Source organism: Ranitomeya variabilis, chromosome 2 (assembly GCF_051348905.1).
Source record: "Ranitomeya variabilis isolate aRanVar5 chromosome 2, aRanVar5.hap1, whole genome shotgun sequence".
In the NCBI taxonomy this organism is placed as follows: Eukaryota; Metazoa; Chordata; class Amphibia; order Anura; family Dendrobatidae; genus Ranitomeya; species Ranitomeya variabilis.
The window spans coordinates 557,214,568-557,235,369 of NC_135233.1; positions in this window are offsets into that span (position 1 = coordinate 557,214,568).

A 20,802-nucleotide genomic window follows, 5' to 3' on the forward strand; every position below is an offset into this window, starting at 1 on the left:
GGTTACATGGATACACAGGCAGCTTGGTGGTGAGTGGAGGAGTATTTAAAGTAGGGACCGCAGACAGGCTATCAAAGGCCTAAAATAACAAACAATAGGCTCATGGCAGTTTTACAGCGGTTACATGGATACACGGGCAGGCAGCTGGTGATGAGTGGAGGAGTATTTAAAGTAGGGACCGCAGACAGGCTATCAAAGGCCTAAAATAACAAACAATAGGCTCATGGCAGCTTTACAGCGGTTACATGGATACACAGGCAGCTTGGTGGTGAGTGGAGGAGTATTTAAAGTAGGGACCGCAGACAGGCTATCAAAGGCCTAAAATAACAAACAATAGGCTCATGGCTGTTTTACATCGGTTATATGGATACACAGGCAGCTTGGTGGTGAGTGGAGGAGTATTTAAAGTAGGGACCGCAGACAGGCTATCAAAGGCCTAAAATAACAAACAATAGGCTCATGGCAGCTTTACAGCGGTTACATGGATACACGGGCAGGCAGCTGGTGATGAGTGGAGGAGTATTTAAAGTAGGGACCGCAGACAGGCTATCAAAGGCCTAAAATAACAAACAACAGGCTCATGGCAGTTTTACATCGGTTATATGGATACACAGGCAGCTTGGTGGTCAGTGGAGGAGTATTTAAAGTAGGGACCGCAGACAGGCTATCAAATGCCTAAAATAACAAACAATAGGCTCATGGCAGCTTTACAGCGGTTACATGGATACACAGGCAGCTTGGTGGTGAGTGGAGGAGTAGTGCAAGGAGTGTCTGTCCCAGTACTCCCAAAATATAAATAGATGTTAATGTCTCGCAAAACAACCAAAACAAAAAAAAAGGTGGCATACTTAGGTACAGGGGTGGGCTCATCTACTGAGTTTCTGACATAGTAATTTGGCAGTAACTATTTAATGGTGCCAATATAGGACACAGACACAGACTACTTTAAGTTGCATCATAGATGTCTACAAATTTGCATTGTCAGTGCCAGACATTGAATGATGTCAGCGAATAGACTAAAGATTGGTGGAGCTGTGCGACATAATTTTGCACGTGGTAGAGCACATTTTGAGCTGGGGTAGGGGGGAACTCTCTTGAGGCCGGCGGGACCGCCCCAGGGCCCCTCATATTACAACGGTGTGTCTGACGTTGGGTGCGCACCACCACCGCCAGAGACACTACATTGTACTATGAGGGACCCAGTAGCAATGCCGTCAACCAAAAGCGAGCACACCCACCTCTTCAGACAAACAGCAGTCTCACGGGTGCTTGCGCCAAGTCGCGATACCACGGCCCCGTGTGGGGAGTTTTGCCATTTAGGGAGGTGTAAACATGTCGTATGCTGTACAATCAGCTGCAGCAAATTAGACATTAGAAAAGTAATTCACAGGCAAGAGCTTTTCATAGGAAAGCTAGGTGTCGGCCGGGCAAGGTGGGGCAAAAGATTTCGAAATCCAGTTGTGGTTCATTTTAATGAATGTTAGATCGTCAACATTTTGGGTAGCCAGACGGGTCCTTTTTTCGGTTAATATTGAACCTGCAGCACTGAATACTCTTTCTGATAGGACACTTGCTGCCGGGCAAGCAAGCTCCTGCAATGCATATTCTGCCAATTCTGGCCAGGTGTCTAATTTGGAGGCCCAGTAATCAAATGGGAATGACGGTTGAGGGAGAACATCGATAAGGGATGAAAAATAGTTAGTAACCATACTGGACAAATGTTATCTCCTGTCACTTTCAATTGATGCAGCAGTACCTGTCCTGTCTGCGGTCATAGCAAAATCACTCCACAACCTGGTCAGAAAACCCCTCTGTCCAACGCCACTTCTGATGTGTGCACCCCTAACACTCCTAGTCTGCTGCCCCCTGGAGCTCGTGTGAGAACGATCACGTGCGCTGTGTGCTGGGAATGCCTGAAGCAAACGGTCAACAAGAGTTGATTGTTTGGTTGCTAATATTAGTTCCAAGTTCTCATGTGGCATAATATTTTGCAATTTGCCTTTATAGCGTGGATCAAGGAGGCAGGCCAACCAGTAATCGTCATCGTTCATCATTTTCGTAATGCGTGTGTCCCTTTTTAGGATACGTAAGGCATAATCCGCCATGTGGGCCAAAGTTCCAGTTGTCAAATCTCCGGTTGTGATTGGTTGAGGGGCAGTTGCAGGCAAATCTACGTCACTTGTGTCCCTCAAAAAACCAGAACCCGGCCGTGACACGCAACCAATTTCCTGTGCCCCCGGGAAAGGTTCGGCATTAAAAATATACTCATCCCCATCATCCTCCTCGTCCTCCACCTCCTCTTCGCCCGCTACCTCGTCCTGTACACTGCCCTGACCAGACAATGGCTGACTGTCATCAAGGCTTTCCTCTTCCTCTGGTGCAGATGCCTGCTCCTTTATGTGCGTCAAACTTTGCATCAGCAGACGCATTAGGGGGATGCTCATGCTTATTACGGCGTTGTCTGCACTAACCAGCCGTGTGCATTCCTCAAAACACTGAAGGACTTGACACATGTCTTGTATCTTAGACCTCTGCACACCTGACAACTCCATGTCTGCCATCCTACTGCCTGCCCGTGTATCCTCCCACAAATAAATAACAGCACGCCTCTGTTCGCACAGTCTCTGAAGCATGTGCAGTGTTGAGTTCCACCTTGTTGCAACGTCTATGATTAGGCGATGCTGGGGAAGGTTCAAAGACCGCTGATAGGTCTGCATACGGCTGGCGTGTACAGGCGAACGTCGGATATGTGAGCAAAGTGCACGCACTTTGAGGAGCAGGTCGGAGAACCCAGGATAAGTTTTCAATAAGCACTGCACCACCAGGTTTAAGGTGTGAGCCAGGCAAGGAATGTGTTTCAGTTGGGAAAGGGAGATGGCAGCCATGAAATTCCTTCCGTTATCACTCACTACCTTGCCTGCCTCAAGATCTACTGTGCCCAGCCACGACTGCGTTTCTTGTTGCAAGAACTCGGATAGAACTTCCGCGGTGTGTCTGTTGTCGCCCAAACACTTCATAGCCAATACAGCCTGCTGACGCTTGGCAGTAGCTGGCCCATAATGGGACAACTGGTGTGCAACAGTGTCATCTGCCGATGGAGTGGTTGGCAGACTGCGTTCTGTGGAAGAGCTGTAGCTTCTGCAGGAGGACGAGGAGGAGGAGGAGGAGGGGGTGCGAACGCCTACAGCCAACTGTTTCCTAGACCGTGGGCTAGGCACAACTGTCCTTAAATTGATGTCGCCTGTGGACCCTGCATCCACCACATTCACCCAGTGTGCCGTGATGGACACAAAACGTCCCTGGCCATGCCTACTGGTCCATGCATCTGTAGTCAGGTGCACCTTTGTACTCACAGATTGCCTGAGTGCATGGACGATGCGCTGTTTAGCATGCTGGTGCAGGGCTGGGATGGCTTTTCTGGAAAAAATGTGTCGACTGGGTAGCTCGTATCGTGGTTCAGCGTACTCCATCAGGGCTTTGAAAGCTTCGCTTTCAACTAACCGGTAGGGCATCATCTCTAACGAGATTAGTCTAGCTATGTGGGCGTTAAAACCCTGTGTACGCGGATGCGAGGATAAGTACTTCCTTTTTCTAACCAGAGTGTCATGTAGGGTGAGCTGGACTGGAGAGCTGGAGATCGTGGAACTTTCGGGTGTGCCGGTGTACATGGCAGACTGAGAGACGGTTGGAGACGGTATTGTTTCCGCCGGTGCCCTAGATGCAATATTTCCTCCTACAAAACTGGTGGTTCCCTGACCCTGACTGCTTTTGGCTGGCAAAGAAACCTGCACAGATACTGCTGGTGGTGCGGAAAATGGTGGCCTTACAGTGACGGAAGGGATGTTGCGTTGCTGACTAGCTTCATTGGCCGAGGGTGCTACAACCTTAAGGGACGTTTGGTAGTTAGTCCAGGCTTGAAAATGCATGGTGGTTAAGTGTCTATGCATGCAACTAGTATTTAGACTTTTCAGATTCTGACCTCTGCTTAAGCTAGTTGAACATTTTTGACAGATGACTTTGCGCTGATCAGTTGGATGTTGTTTAAAAAAATGCCAGACTGCACTCTTCCTAGACTCGGATCCCTTTTCAGGGATTGCAGACTGAGCTTTAACCGGATGGCCATGCTGTCCTCCAACAGGTTTTGGCTTTGACACGCGTTTTGGGCCAGATACGGGCCCGGCAGATGGAACCTGTTGCGATGTTGATGCCTGCTGCGGCCCCTCCTCCACCTCCGCTTCTGAACTACTGCCGCCTGCACCCTGTTCCCCCAATGGCTGCCAATCGGGGTCAATAACTGGGTCATCTATTACCTCCTCTTCGAGCTCGTGTGCAACTTCGTCTGTGTCACTGTGTCGGTCGGTGGTATAGCGTTCGTGGCGGGGCAACATAGTCTCATCAGGGTCTGATTGTGGATCTGTACCCTGAGAGGGCAATGTGGTGGTCTGAGTCAAAGGAGCAGCATAGTACTCTGGCTGTGGCTGTGCATCAGTGCACTCCATGTCAGAATCTACTTGTAATGGGCATGGCCTGTTAAATGTTTCACTTTCTAAGCCAGGGACGGTATGTGTAAAGAGCTCCATGGAGTGACCCGTTGTGTCGCCTGCTGCATCCTTCTCTCTTGTTGTAGTTTTTGCTGAGGAGGACAAGGAAGCGACTTGTCCCTGACCGTGAACATCCACAAGCGACGCGCTGCTTTTACATTTACCAGTTTCGGAAGAGGAGGCAAAAGAGCTAGAGGCTGAGTCTGCAATGTAAGCCAAAACTTGCTGTTGCTGCTCCGCCTTTAAAAGCGGTTTTCCTACTCCCAGAAAAGAGAGCGTTCGAGGCCTTGTGTAGCCTGACGACGAAACTGGCTCCACAGCTCCAGACTTAGGTGGAATATTTTTATCCCCACGACCACCTGATGCTCCACTACCACTACCATCATTACCAGCTGACAATGAACGCCCACGACGACCTCTTGCACCAGACTTCCTCATTGTTTTAAAATCTTAACCAAAGTAACTTTATTTGTTGCTGTCAAACAACTTACACGGTGAGCTATAACTTCAGTATGATTTCAATATCCCTTAACAGGTTGGTGAGACCACAAGGAAAATCAGGCACAATGTTACACACTCTGTTTTCTGTGGCACAAAATCACAGAGATGACACACACGCAGGACTGTCACTCAAGCACTAATGTCAATATTAATCTCCCACCTAATTTATTTTTTTTTTTCTCAGGGAGACTTTAGAAACCAAATAATATTACAAAAACCAAAAAAATAAATAGGCTTTCTATGGCCCACTGAATGAGAGAGAGAGAGGTGGCACACCCAGGAGTCAAGACTGGCACACAAGCTGAAAGGGCAATATTACTCTCCCACTGTTTTTTTATGTATTTTTTGTTTTTTAAGGGAGACTTTAGAAACCAAATAATATTAAAAAAACCAAAAAAATAAATAGCCTTTCTATGGCCCACTGAATGAGAGAGAGAGGTGGCACAGCCAGGAGTCAAGATTGGCACACAAGCTGAAAGGGCAATATTACTCTCCCACTGTTTTTTTATGTTTTTTTTTTTTTCAGGGAGACTTTAGAAACCAAATAATATTAAAAAAACCAAAAAAATAAATAGCCTTTCTATGGCCCACTGAATGAGAGAGAGAGGTGGCACACCCAGGAGTCAAGACTGGCACACAAGCTGAAAGGGCAATATTACTCTCCCACTGTTTTTTTATGTATTTTTTGTTTTTTAAGGGAGACTTTAGAAACCCAATAATATTTAAAAAAAAAAATAAATAGGCTTTCTATGGCCCACTGAATGAGAGAGGTGGCACACCCAGGAGTCAAGACTGGCACACAAGCTGAAAGGGCAATATTACTCTCCCACTGTTTTTTTATGTTTTTTTTGTTTTTTAAGGGAGACTTTAGAAACCAAATAATATTACAAAAACCAAAAAAATAAATAGGCTTTCTATGGCCCACTGAATGAGAGAGAGAGGTGGCACACCCAGGAGTCAAGACTGGCACACAAGCTGAAAGGGCAATATTACTCTCCCACTGTTTTTTTATGTATTTTTTGTTTTTTAAGGGAGACTTTAGAAACCCAATAATATTTTTTTAAAAAAATAAATAGGCTTTCTATGGCCCACTGAATGAGAGAGGTGGCACACCCAGGAGTCAAGACTGGCACACAAGCTGAAAGGGCAATATTTACTCCCACTGTTTTTTTATGTTTTTTTTGTTTTTTAAGGGAGACTTTAGAAACCAAATAATATTAAAAAAACCAAAAAAATAAATAGGCTTTCTATGGCCCACTGAATGAGAGAGAGAGGTGGCACACCCAGGAGTCAAGACTGGCACACAAGCTGAAAGGGCAATATTACTCTCCCATTGTTTTTTTATGTATTTTTTGTTTTTTAAGGGAGACTTTAGAAACCCAATAATATTTAAAAAAATAAATAAATAGGCTTTCTATGGCCCACTGAATGAGAGAGGTGGCACACCCAGGAGTCAAGACTGGCACACAAGCTGAAAGGGCAATATTACTCTCCCACTGTTTTTTTATGTATTTTTTGTTTTTTAAGGGAGACTTTAGAAACCCAATAATATTTTTTTTAAAAAATAAATAGGCTTTCTATGGCCCACTGAATGAGAGAGGTGGCACACCCAGGAGTCAAGACTGGCACACAAGCTGAAAGGGCAATATTACTCTCCCACTGTTTTTTTATGTTTTTTTTTTTTTCAGGGAGACTTTAGAAACCAAATAATATTAAAAAAACCAAAAAAATAAATAGGCTTTCTATGGCCCACTGAATGAGAGAGAGAGGTGGCACACCCAGGAGTCAAGACTGGCACACAAGCTGAAAGGGCAATATTACTCTCCCACTGTTTTTTTTTTTTTTTTTTTTTTTCAGGGAGACTTTAGAAACCAAATAATAAGAAAAAAAAAAAATAAATAAATAGGCTTTCTATAGCCCACTGAATGAGAGATAGCACACACAGCAGTGGCACACAAGCCCTGACTGAGGCCAATATTTTTCTCCCACTGATTGATGTAGTGTTTTTGTGTTGAGGTAGATTTTAGAACACAAATCAAGGAAAAAAAAAAATGCTTTCTATGGCCCACTGAATGAGAGAGGTGGCACACCCAGGAGTCAAGACTGGCACACAAGCTGAAAGGGCAATATTACTCTCCCACTGTTTTTTTATGTATTTTTTGTTTTTTAAGGGAGACTTTAGAAACCCAATAATATTTAAAAAAAAAAATAAATAGGCTTTCTATGGCCCACTGAATGAGAGGGAGAGAGGTGGCGCACCCAGGAGTCAAGACTGGCACACAAGCTGAAAGGGCAATATTACTCTCCCACTGTTTTTTTATGTTTTTTTTTTTTCAGGGAGACTTTAGAAACCAAATAATATTAAAAAAAACTAAAAAATAAATAGGCTTTCTATGGCCCACTGAATGAGAGAGAGAGGTGGCACACCCAGGAGTCAAGACTGGCACACAAGCTGAAAGGGCAATATTACTCTCCCACTGTTTTTTTATGTATTTTTTGTTTTTTAAGGGAGACTTTAGAAACCAAATAATATTTAAAAAAAAACAAAAAAAAAAGGCTTTCTATGGCCCACAATTAGAGAGAGAGAGGTGGCACACCCAGGAGTCAAGACTGGCGCACAAGCTGAAAGGGCAATATTACTCTCCCACTGTTTTCTTAAGTTTTTTTTCTTTTATTTTCAGGGAGACTTTAGAAACCAAATAATATTAAAAAAACCAAAAAAATAAATAGCCTTTCTATGGCCCACTGAATGAGAGAGAGGTGGCACACCCAGGAGTCAAGACTGGCACACAGGCTGAAAGGGCAATATTACTCTCCCACTGTTTTTTTATTTATTTATTTTTTCAGGGAGACTTTAGAAACCAAATAATAAGAAAAAAAATAAATAAATAAATAGGCTTTCTATAGCCCACTGAATGAGAGATAGCACACACAGCAGTGGCACACAAGCCCTGACTGAGGCCAATATTTTTCTACCACTGATTGATGTAGTGTTTTTGTGTTGAGGTAGAATTTAGAACACAAATCACGGAAAAAATAAATAGGCTTTCTATGGCCCACTCAGTGAGAGATGGCACACACAGGGATGGCACTGTAGCAGAAATGCCAATCTTAATCTCCCGCCAAAAAAAAAAAAAAAACAGGGACTGTCCTACAATTACTATCTCCCTGCAGTAATCTAAGCCAGGTATGGCAGGCAGCAATAGGAGTGGACTGATGCACAAATTAAATAAAAAGTGTGGACAAACAAAAAAGATAGCTGTGCAGAAAGGAACAAGAGGATATGTGCTTTGAAAAAAGCAGTTGGTTTCCACAGTGGCGTACACACAGCAATACAGCTATCACGGAGCCTTCTAGGGCAGCCCAATGAGCTACAGCGCTGAGGAAAAAAAAATAAAAAATAGCTTCCACTGTTCCTGCACACCGAAGGTGGTGTTGGACAGTGGAAATCGCTACAGCACAAGCGGTTTGGTGGTTAGTGGACCCTGCCTAACGCTCTCCCTGCTTCTGACGAAGCGGCAGCAACCTCTCCCTAAGCTCAGATCAGCAGCAGTGAGATGGCGGTCGGCGGGAACGCCCCTTTATAGCCCCTGTGACGCCGCAGACAGCAAGCCAATCACTGCAATGCCCTTCTCTAAGATGGTGGGGACCAGGACCTATGTCATCACGCTGCCCACACTCTGCGTTCACCTTCATTGGCTGAGAAATGGCGCTTTTCGCGTCATTGAAACGCGACTTTGGCGCGAAAGTCGCGTACCGCATGGCCGACAAGCACAGGGGTCGGATCGGGTTTCATGAGACGCCGACTTAGCCAAAAGTCGGCGACTTTTGAAAATGATCGACCCGTTTCGCTCAACCCTAGTTGGGATTAGTGTTACATTTGGGATTAGGGTTGGGATTAGGGTTAGGGTTGGGATTAGGGTTAGGGGTGTGTTGGATTTAGGGTTTTGATTAGGGTTATGGTTAGGGTTGAGATTAGGGCTGTTTTGGGGTTAGGGTTGTGATTAGGATTATGGATCGGGTTGAGATTAGGGTTAGGGCTATGTTGGGGTTAGGGTTGGAGTTAGAATTGGGGGGTTTCCTGTTGTGAATTTTGATTCTGGGCTCCCCCGGTGGCCGCTTGTGGAATTGGACTTGTCATCCTCTTTCCTGTTTCACCTGGTTCCATCAGTAGTGGGTGTCGCTATTTAAGCTCATTTCTCTGGTGGTTTCTTGCCGGTCAACAATGTTATCTGATGCCTCTCAGTGCTTGTTCCTGCTTCTGACAACTACTAGATAAGTTGGACTTTTGTCCATGTTTCGTTTTGCCTATTTGTTCCAGTTCACAGCTGAAGTTTTGTTACTGTGTCTGGAAAGCTCTCGTTGATCAGGGATTGCTACTCTGGCGTTATGAGTTAATGCCAGAGTTTAAGGTAATCTCTGGATGGTGTTTTGTTAGTGTTTTTCTGCTGACCATGAAAGTATACTATCTGTCTTCTGCTATCTAGTAAGCGGACCTCAAATTTGCTAAGACTATTTTCCTGCTGCGTTTGTTGTTTCATCTGAACTCACCGTCATTATATGTGGGGGGCTACTGTCTTCTTTGGAATATTTCTCTAGAGGTGAGCCAGGTCTTATATTTCCCTCTGCTAGCTATTTAGGTCTTAGGCCAGAGCTGGGCATCTAGCGATAAATAGGAAATGCTACCTGGCTATTTCTAGTTGCGCGGCAGGCTTAGCTCATGGTCAGTATAGTTCCATCTTCCGAGAGCTTGTCCCTCTATAGGCTTGCTATGATCTCTGCCTGCAGAGATCATGACAGTTTGACCGGACGACAAAGTGTTAAAGACCCAGGTTGAGAAAGGAGAGTTATAAGAAGTCTGCTGGAATTTTTTTTTTTTTTTTTTTTTCCTCCAGTCTGCCTTGCTGCAGTCTTTTTTCTCTCTCTCCTCCTAATCTCTGTATGGCTCTGTGTGCACCTGACAATCATGGATCTCCAGAGTGTAACTGCGGGTTTGAATAATCTCATCACGAAAGTACAAAATTTACAAGATTTTGTGGTACATGCTCCGGTATCTGAGCCGAGAATTCCTTTGCCGGAGTTCTTCACAGGGAATAGAGCTAGCTTCCAGAATTTCCGAAATAATTGTAAGCTTTATTTGTCCCTGAAGTCTCGTTCAGCTGGAGACCCTGCTCAGCAGGTTAGGATTGTGATTTCCTTGCTCAGGGGTGACCCTCAAGATTGGGCCTTCTCATTGCCAGCAGGGGATCCTGCGTTACGCGATGTGGATGCGTTTTTTCTGGCCTTGGGCTTGCTTTATGAGGAACCTCATTTGGAACTTCAGGCAGAAAAAACTTTGATGGCACTATCTCAGGGGCAAGACGAAGCTGAAGTTTTCTGCCAAAAATTCCGTAAATGGTCTGTGCTTACTCAGTGGAATGAGTGCGCCTTGGCGGCAACTTTCAGAGAAGGTCTCTCTGATGCCGTTAAGGATGTTATGGTGGGGTTCCCTGTGCCTGCAGGTCTGAATGAGTCCATGACAATGGCTATTCAGATTGATAGGCGTCTGCGGGAGCGCAAACCGGTGCACCATCTGGCGGTGTCTATGGAAAAGACGCCAGAAAGTATGCAGTGTGATAGAATTCTGTCCAGGAGCGAGCGACAGAATTTTAGACGGAAGAATGGATTGTGTTTCTATTGTGGGGATTCTACTCATGTTATATCAGCATGCTCTAGGCGTACAAAGAAGCTTGATAAGTCTGTTTCCATTGGCACCATTCAGTCTAAGTTTATTTTGTCTGTAACCCTGATTTGCTCTTTGTCATCCATTGCCACGGACGCCTATGTTGACTCTGGCGCCGCTCTGAGTCTTATGGATTGGTCCTTTGCCAATCGTTGTGGTTTTGATTTAGAGCCTTTGGAGACTCTTATTCCTCTGAAGGGGATTGACTCCACCCCATTGGCTAATAATAAACCACAATACTGGACACAAGTAACCATGCGTATCAATCCGGATCACCAGGAGATTATTCGTTTCCTGGTGCTGTATAATTTACATGACGATTTGGTACTGGGATTGCCATGGTTGCAGTCTCACAACCCAGTCTTGGACTGGAGAGCTATGTCTGTGTTGAGCTGGGGATGTAAGGGTATTCATGGGGACTTACCTTTGGTTTCTATTTCGTCGTCCATTCCCTCTGAAGTCCCTGAGTTCCTCTCTGATTATCAAGACGTCTTTGACGAACCCAAGCTTGGGTCGTTACCTCCGCACCGTGAGTGCGATTGTGCCATAGATTTGATACCGGGTTGTAAATATCCAAAGGGTCGTTTGTTTAATCTGTCTGTGCCGGAACATGCTGCTATGCGGGAATATATAAAGGAGTCTTTGGAAAAGGGACATATTCGTCCATCTTCTTCTCCCTTGGGAGCTGGGTTTTTCTTTGTCTCAAAAAAAGACGGCTCTTTGAGACCATGTATTGATTATCGGCTTCTGAATAAGATCACTGTTAAGTATCAATACCCATTGCCATTGCTTACTGATTTGTTTGCTCGTATAGAGGGTGCTAAGTGGTTCTCTAAAATTGATCTTCGTGGGGCGTATAATTTGGTGCGGATCAGGCAGGGGGATGAGTGGAAGACCGCATTTAATACGCCCGAGGGCCACTTTGAGTATTTGGTCATGCCTTTTGGTCTTTCTAATGCCCCTTCAGTTTTCCAGTCTTTTATGCATGATATTTTCCGCGATTTTCTGGATAAATTTATGATAATATATCTGGATGATATTCTGATTTTTTCTGATGACTGGGACTCTCATGTCCAGCAGGTCAGGAGAGTTTTTCAGGTTCTGCGGTCTAATTCTTTATGTGTGAAGGGGTCTAAGTGCGTTTTTGGGGTCCAGAAAATTTCCTTTTTGGGGTATATTTTTTCTCCCTCTTCCATTGAGATGGATCCCGTCAAGGTGCAAGCTATTTGTGACTGGACTCAGCCCTCCTCTCTTAAGGGTCTTCAGAGATTTTTGGGCTTTGCCAACTTTTACCGCCGATTTATTGCTGGTTTTTCGGATGTCGTTAAACCACTGACTGATTTGACCAGACAAGGCGCTGATGTTGCTAATTGGTCCCCTCATGCTGTAGAGGCCTTTCAGGAGCTTAAGCGCCGTTTTGCCTCTGCCCCTGTGTTGCGTCAGCCTGATGTGAATCTGCCTTTTCAGGTTGAGGTTGACGCTTCGGAGATCGGAGCTGGGGCAGTGTTGTCGCAGAAAGGTTCCGACTGCTCCGTCATTAGGCCTTGTGCCTTCTTTTCTCGCAAATTTTCGCCCGCAGAGCGGAATTATGATGTTGGGAATCGGGAGCTTTTGGCCATGAAGTGGGCGTTTGAGGAGTGGCGCCATTGGCTCGAGGGGGCTAGGCATCAGGTGGTGGTATTGACTGACCACAAAAATTTGATTTATCTTGAGACTGCCAGACGCCTGAATCCTAGACAGGCGCGCTGGTCTTTATTTTTTTCTCGCTTTAATTTTGTGGTGTCATACCTACCGGGTTCTAAGAATGTTAAGGCAGATGCCCTTTCTAGGAGTTTTGACCCGGACTCTCCTGGTAATTCTGAACCCACAGGTATCCTTAGGGAGGGAGTGATTTTGTCGGCCGTTTCTCCTGATCTGCGGCGGTCCTTGCAAGAGTTTCAGGCGGATAGACCGGATCGTTGTCCGCCTGATAGACTGTTTGTTCCGGATGATTGGACCAGCAGAGTCATCTCTGAGGTACATTCTTCTGCATTGGCAGGTCATCCCGGAATTTTTGGTACCAGGGATTTGGTGGCAAGATCCTTCTGGTGGCCTTCCCTGTCACGAGATGTGCGAGTCTTTGTGCAGTCATGTGACGTTTGTGCTCGGGCCAAGTCTTGTAGTTCTCGGGCTAGCGGACTGCTGTTGCCCTTGCCTATTCCTAAGAGGCCTTGGACACACATCTCGATGGATTTTATTTCAGATCTGCCTGTTTCCCAGAAGATGTCTGTCATCTGGGTGGTCTGTGACCGTTTCTCTAAAATGGTCCATTTGGTTCCTCTGCCCAAGTTGCCTTCTTCTTCTGAGTTGGTTCCTCTGTTTTTTCAGAATGTTGTCCGATTGCACGGTATTCCTGAGAATATTGTTTCTGACAGAGGTACTCAATTTGTGTCTAGATTTTGGCGGGCATTCTGTGCTAGGATGGGCATAGATTTGTCTTTTTCGTCTGCTTTTCACCCTCAGACTAATGGCCAGACCGAGCGGACTAATCAGACCCTTGAGACATATCTGAGGTGTTTTGTCTCTGCTGACCAGGATGATTGGGTTGCTTTTTTGCCATTGGCAGAGTTCGCCCTCAATAATCGGGCCAGCTCTTCCACCTTGGTGTCCCCGTTTTTCTGTAATTCGGGGTTTCACCCTCGATTTTCCTCCGGTCAGGTGGAATCCTCGGATTGTCCTGGAGTGGATGCGGTGGTGGAGAGATTGCATCACATCTGGGGGCAGGTTATGGACAATTTGAAGTTGTCCCAGGAGAAGACTCAGCGTTTTGCCAACCGTCATCGTCGTGTTGGTTCTCGGCTTTGTGTTGGAGATTTGGTGTGGTTGTCTTCTCGTTTTGTCCCTATGAGGGTCTCTTCTCCTAAGTTTAAACCTCGGTTCATCGGCCCTTATAGAATATTGGAGATTCTTAATCCTGTTTCTTTCCGTTTGGACCTCCCTGCGTCCTTTTCCATTCATAACGTTTTTCATCGGTCGTTATTGCGCAGGTATGAGGTACCTGTTGTACCTTCAGTTGAGCCTCCTGCTCCGGTGTTGGTTGAGGGTGAGTTGGAGTACGTTGTGGAGAAAATTTTGGACTCTCGTGTTTCCAGACGGAGACTCCAGTATCTGGTCAACTGGAAGGGTTACGGCCAGGAGGATAATTCTTGGGTCAATGCATCTGATGTTCATGCTTCTGATCTTGTTCGTGCCTTCCATAGGGCTCATCCTGGTCGCCCTGGTGGATCTGGTGAGGGTTCGGTGCCCCCTCCTTGAGGGGGGGGTACTGTTGTGAATTTTGATTCTGGGCTCCCCCGGTGGCCGCTTGTGGAATTGGACTTGTCATCCTCTTTCCTGTTTCACCTGGTTCCATCAGTAGTGGGTGTCGCTATTTAAGCTCATTTCTCTGGTGGTTTCTTGCCGGTCAACAATGTTATCTGATGCCTCTCAGTGCTTGTTCCTGCTTCTGACAACTACTAGATAAGTTGGACTTTTGTCCATGTTTCGTTTTGCCTATTTGTTCCAGTTCACAGCTGAAGTTTTGTTACTGTGTCTGGAAAGCTCTCGTTGATCAGGGATTGCTACTCTGGCGTTATGAGTTAATGCCAGAGTTTAAGGTAATCTCTGGATGGTGTTTTGTTAGTGTTTTTCTGCTGACCATGAAAGTATACTATCTGTCTTCTGCTATCTAGTAAGCGGACCTCAAATTTGCTAAGACTATTTTCCTGCTGCGTTTGTTGTTTCATCTGAACTCACCGTCATTATATGTGGGGGGCTACTGTCTTCTTTGGAATATTTCTCTAGAGGTGAGCCAGGTCTTATATTTCCCTCTGCTAGCTATTTAGGTCTTAGGCCAGAGCTGGGCATCTAGCGATAAATAGGAAATGCTACCTGGCTATTTCTAGTTGCGCGGCAGGCTTAGCTCATGGTCAGTATAGTTCCATCTTCCGAGAGCTTGTCCCTCTATAGGCTTGCTATGATCTCTGCCTGCAGAGATCATGACAGTTTCCACTGTTTAGGTACATCAGGGGGTCTCCAAACACGACAGCCAATTTTGCGCTAAAAAAGTCAAATGGTACTCCCTCCCTTCTGAGCTCTGCCGTGCGCCCAAACAGTGGTTTACCCCCACATATGGGGCATCAGCGTACTCGGGATAAATTGGACAACAACTTTTGGGGTCCAATTTCTCCTGTTACCCTTGTGAAAATAAAAACTTGGGGGCTAAAAATCTTTTTTGTTGGAAAAAAATATATTTTTTTATTTTCACTACTCTGCATTATAAATTTCTGTGAAGCACTTGAGCTTTCAAAGTTCTCACCACATATCTAGATAAGTTCCTTAGGGGGTCTAGTTTCCAAAATTTGGTCACTTGTGGGGGTTTCTACTGTTTAGGTACATTAGGGGTCTGCAAACGCAACATAACGCCCGCAGACAATTCTATCAAAGTCTGCATTCCAAAATGGCGCTCCTTCCCTTCCGAGCTCTGCCGTGCGCCCAAACAGTGGTTTACCCCCACATATGGGGTACCAGCATACTCAGGACAAATTGGACAACAACTTTTGGGGTCCAATTTCTCTTGTTACCCTTGTGAAAATAAAAACTTGGGGGCTAAAAATCTTTTTTGTTGGAAAAAAATATATTTTTTTATTTTCACTACTCTGCATTATAAATTTCTGTGAAGCACTTGAGCTTTCAAAGTTCTCACCACATATCTAGATAAGTTCCTTAGGGGGTCTAGTTTCCAAAATTTGGTCACTTGTGGGGGTTTCTACTGTTTAGGTACATTAGGGGTCTGCAAACGCAACATAACGCCCGCAGACAATTCTATCAAAGTCTGCATTCCAAAATGGCGCTCCTTCCCTTCCGAGCTCTGCCGTGCGCCCAAACAGTGGTTTACCCCCACATATGGGGTACCAGCATACTCAGGACAAATTGGACAACAACTTTTGGGGTCCAATTTCTCTTGTTACCCTTGTGAAAATAAAAACTTGGGGGCTAAAAATCTTTTTTGTTGGAAAAAAATATATTTTTTTATTTTCACTACTCTGCATTATAAATTTCTGTGAAGCACTTGAGCTTTCAAAGTTCTCACCACATATCTAGATAAGTTCCTTAGGGGGTCTAGTTTCCAAAATTTGGTCACTTGTGGGAATTTCTACTGTTTAGGTACATTAGGGGTCTGCAAACGCAACATAACGCCCGCAGACAATTCTATCAAAGTCTGCATTCCAAAATGGCGCTCCTTCCCTTCCGAGCTCTGCCGTGCGCCCAAACAGTGGTTTACCCCCACATATGGGGTACCAGCATACTCAGGACAAATTGGACAACAACTTTTAGGGTCCAATTTCTCTTGTTACCCTTGTGAAAATAAAAATTTGGGGGCTAAAAAAATCTTTTTTGTGGGAAAAAAAATATTTTTTATTTTCACTACTCTGCATTATAAACTTCTGTGAAGCACTTGGGCATTCAAAGTTCTCACCACATATCTAGATAAGTTCCTTCGGGGGTCTATTTTCCAAAATGGGGTCACTTGTTGGGGGTTTCTACTGTTTAGGTACATTAGGGGTCTGCAAAGGCAACATAACTCCCGCAGACAATTCTATCAAAGTCTGCATTCCAAAATGGCACTCCTTCCCTTCCGAGCTCTGCCGTGCACCCAAACAGTGGTTTACCCCCACATATGGGGTACCAGCATACTCAGGACAAATTGGACAACAACTTTTGGGGTCCAATTTCACTTGTTACCCTTGTGAAAATAAAAACTTGGGGGCTAAAAAATCTTTATTGTTAAAAAATATATATTTTTTATTTTCACGACTCTGCATTATAAACTTCTGTGATGCACTTGGGCATTCAAAGTTCTCACTACACATCTAGATAAGTTCCATGGGGGGTCTAGTTTCCAAAATGGGGTCACTTTTGGGGGGTTTCTGCTGTTTAGGCACATCAGGGGCTCTCCAAACGCGACATGGCGTCCGATCTCAATTCCAGTCAATTTTGCATTGAAAAGTCAAATGGCGCTCCCTTGCTTCCGAGCTCAGCCATGCGCCCAACCAGTGGTTTACCCCCACATATGGGGTGTCGGCGTACTCAAGACAAATTGTACAACAGCTTCTGGGGTCCATTTTCTCCTGTTACCCTTGGTAAAATAAAAATTTGGAGGCAAAAAGATCATTTTTGTAGAAAAAATGCGATTTTTTTATTTTCACGGCTCTACGTTATAAACTTCTGTGAAGCACCTGGGGGTTTAAAGTGCTCACCACACATCTAGATAAGTTCCTTAAGGGGTCTAGTTTCCAAAATGGTGTCATATGTTGGGGGTCTCTACTGTTTAGGCACATCAGCGGCTCTCCAAACGTGACATGGCGTCCGATCTCAATTCCAGCCAATTCTACATTGAAAAAGTAAAACAACACTCCTTCTCTTCCAAGCCCTGCGGTGCGCCCAAACAGTGGTTTACCCCCATATATGGGGTATCGACGTACTCAGGAGAAATTGCACAACAACTTTTGTGGCCTAATTTCTCCTGTTATCCTTGTGAAAATAAAAATTTGGGGGCAAAAAGATCATTTTTGTAGAAAAAATGAGATTTTTTATTTTCACGGCTCTACGTTATAAACTTCTGTGAAGCACTTGGGGGTTCAAAGTGCTCACCACACATCTAGATAAGTTCCTTAAGGGGTCTAGTTTCCAAAATGGTATCACTTGTGGGGGGTTTCCACTGTTTAGGCACATCAGGGACTCTCCAAACGCGACATGGCATCCGATCTCAATTCCAGCCAATTCTGCATTGAAAAAGTCAAACGGTGCTCCTTCACTTCCAAGCTCTGCGGTGCGCCCAAACAGTGGTTTACCTCCACATATGGGGTATCGACGTACTCAGGAGAAATTGCACTACAACTTTTGTGGTCTAATTTCTCCTGTTACCCTTGTGAAAATAAGAATTTGTGGGTGAAAAAATCATTTTTGTGAAAACAAATGCGATTTTTTATTTTCACGGCTCTACGTTATAAACTTCTGTGAAGCACTTGGGGGTTCAAAGTGCTCACCACACATCTAGATAAGTTCCTTGGGGGGTCTAGTTTCCAAAATGGTGTCACTTGTGGGGGGTTTCTACTGTTTAGGCACATTAGGGGCTCTCCAAACGCGACATGGCGTCCGATCTCAATTCCAGCCAATTCTGCATTGAAACAGTCAAACGGTGCTCCTTCACTTCCAAGCTCTGCGGTGCGCCCAAACAGTGGTTTACCTCCACATATGGGGTATCGGTGTACTCAGGAAAAATTGCACAACAAAATTTGTGGTTAAATTTCTGTTTTTACACTTGTGAAAATTAAAAAAAATGGTTCTGAAGTAAAATGTTTGCAAAAAAAAGTAAAATGTTCATTTTTTTCTTCCACATTGTTTTAGTTCCTGTGAAGTACGTAAAGGGTTAATAAACTTCTTGAATGTGGTTTTGAGCAGCTTGAGGGGTGCAGTTTTTAGAATGGTGTCACACTTGGTTATTTTCTATCATATAGACCCCTCAAAATCACTTCAAAGGTGATGTGGTCCCTAAAAAAAACATGGTGTTGTAAAAATGAGAAATTGCTGGTCAACTTTTAACCCTTATAACTCCCTAACAAAAAAAAAAATTGTTTCCAAAATTGTGCTGATGTAAAGTAGACATGTGAGAAATGTTATTTATTAACTATTTTTTGTGACATATCTCTCTGATTTAAGGGCATAAAAATACAAAGTTTGAAAATTGCAAAATTTTAAAGATTTTCGCCATATTTCCATTTTTTTCATAAATAATCGCAAGTAATATCGAAGAAATGTTACCACTATCTTGAAGTACAACATGTCATGAAAAAATAATCTCAGAATCAGCGGGATCCGATAAAGCGTTCCAGAGTTATAACCTCATAAAGTGACACTGGTCAGAATTGTAAAAATTGGCTCGGTCATTAAGTACCAAATTGGCTCTGTCACTAAGGGGTTAACACATAAGAAAAAAAATCCTGAATTGAGTGTTTTATTTCATTCTGCTTCTCAAAAATCAGAGAAGAAAGTGATTATAAAATCTTATGTGTCCGAAAATTGTACCAATAAAAATGTCAACTCGTCCCGCAAAAAACAAGTCATCACATGACGGTGTCGGCAGAAATATGGAAAAATTACAGCTCTTAAAATATGGTTCTGCAAAAACAAGTTTTTGCAAAAAAAAGCATCTAATGTGTGACAGAAGCAAACAGAAAAACCCAAAATAAATCTGGTATCTCTGTAATCGCACCGACCCGAAGAATAAAGTCATATAATTACTTAGGCTGCCGCCACACTAGCAGTATTTGGTCAGTATTTTACATCAGTATTTGTAAGCCAAAACCAGGAGTGGAACAATTAGAGGAAAAGTATAACAGAAACATATGCACCACTTGTACATTTATCACCCACTCCAGGTTTTGGCTTACAAATACTGATGTAAAATACTGACCAAATGCTGCTAGTGTGACGGCAGCCTCATACTGCATGAGAAACAGCGTAAAAATGTAATAAAACCATTTTTTCACCTGTTTTTGATTTGTTCATTCTGCATCCCAAAGATCGCACAGTTTCTCTGAAATGGTGTCCATTTTTTTAGGCATGTATAAAAATGCAGTCAGCCACAGTTTTGTGCACTTCTAAAAAAAAAGCACAGGGCTGAACAGAGGTAACTCTGCCATATCATTATAGTGAATGGATCTTTCTGGGGTTTCATCTGAATAATGTTACTGAGAGATTTAGATTGTAACCCCAAACTAAGTGCTCAGTATAGAGCACATGATAAATGTGATGCCAAATGTTATGTGAAATGTTTCCAATAAAAGTTTCAACTCAATCCACAAAAAAAATCCCCACTCAGGTCTGTTATCCGTCACTGGAAAAATATGGGGCTTCCACATTACTTGTAGTAAAAGCGAAATGGCTCTTTGCCTCCACCAAAAGAAATTCAGCAAATTCTGCACTCCCAAATCCAAATGTTCCTCTCCTTTCTGAATCAGTCATTTCTGTTGCGATGAGAGCCCGCCAGATTTACAGATGCGTATCTCCAGAAGCAAGATCTGTTCACAATGTTCTGGTCAGTACAACATATTGGTTACTACAACGTAATGGTCACTATTATGGCAGTGTGCAATTTTCAATCAGCAATATTCACTGCTGCTTGTTTCACCCATGGAGACAAAATCATCACTACACCTGTAGATAAATTCCCAAAGGGGAGTAATTTCCAAAATGTGTCACTTGAGGGAGGATTCTGCTCTTCTAGCACTTAGGAGCACTCTGAACTCCAATATGGTGCTTCTACCCTTCTGAGCTTTGCATTGTGCCTCAAAAGTAGTTTTCGACCACATATGGGGCATCAGTGTACTCAGGAGAAATTGCACAAAAAGTTTGGTGTCCATTTTTTTCCTGTTACCACTCTAAAAATACAATATTTGGGGGTCAAAAACATTTTTGTGGGAAAAATATGATTTTTTTTATTATCACAGCTCTACATTATAAACTTTTGTGAAGTACCTGGTGCTTACCATACATCTATATATATTACTTGAGGGTCTTGTTTCCAAAATTGTGTCACTTGTGGGGGTTTCCACTGTTTCAGTACATCAGGGGCTCTCCAAATGTGACATGACACAAGCAGACCATTCCATCATAAACTGAGTTCCAAAACGTCAGTCATTCCTTTCTAAGCCCCGCCATGCCATCAAACGGTAGTTTTTCATCACATATGGGGAATCTGAGTACTCAGGAGAAATTGCACAGCAAATGTTGGGGTCCATTTTCTCCTGTTACCTTGTTAAAATAAAAACATTTGGACTAAAAGAAAACTTTTGTGGGAAAAATTAGATTTTTTATTTTAATGGCTTTATGTTATAAACGTCTGTGAACCCACCACCTGGGAGTTCAAGGTGCTCATAACACATGTAGATAAGATCACTGAAAGGTGTAGTTTCCAAAATGGTGTTACTTTGGGGGAGTTTCCACTGTTTAGGCACA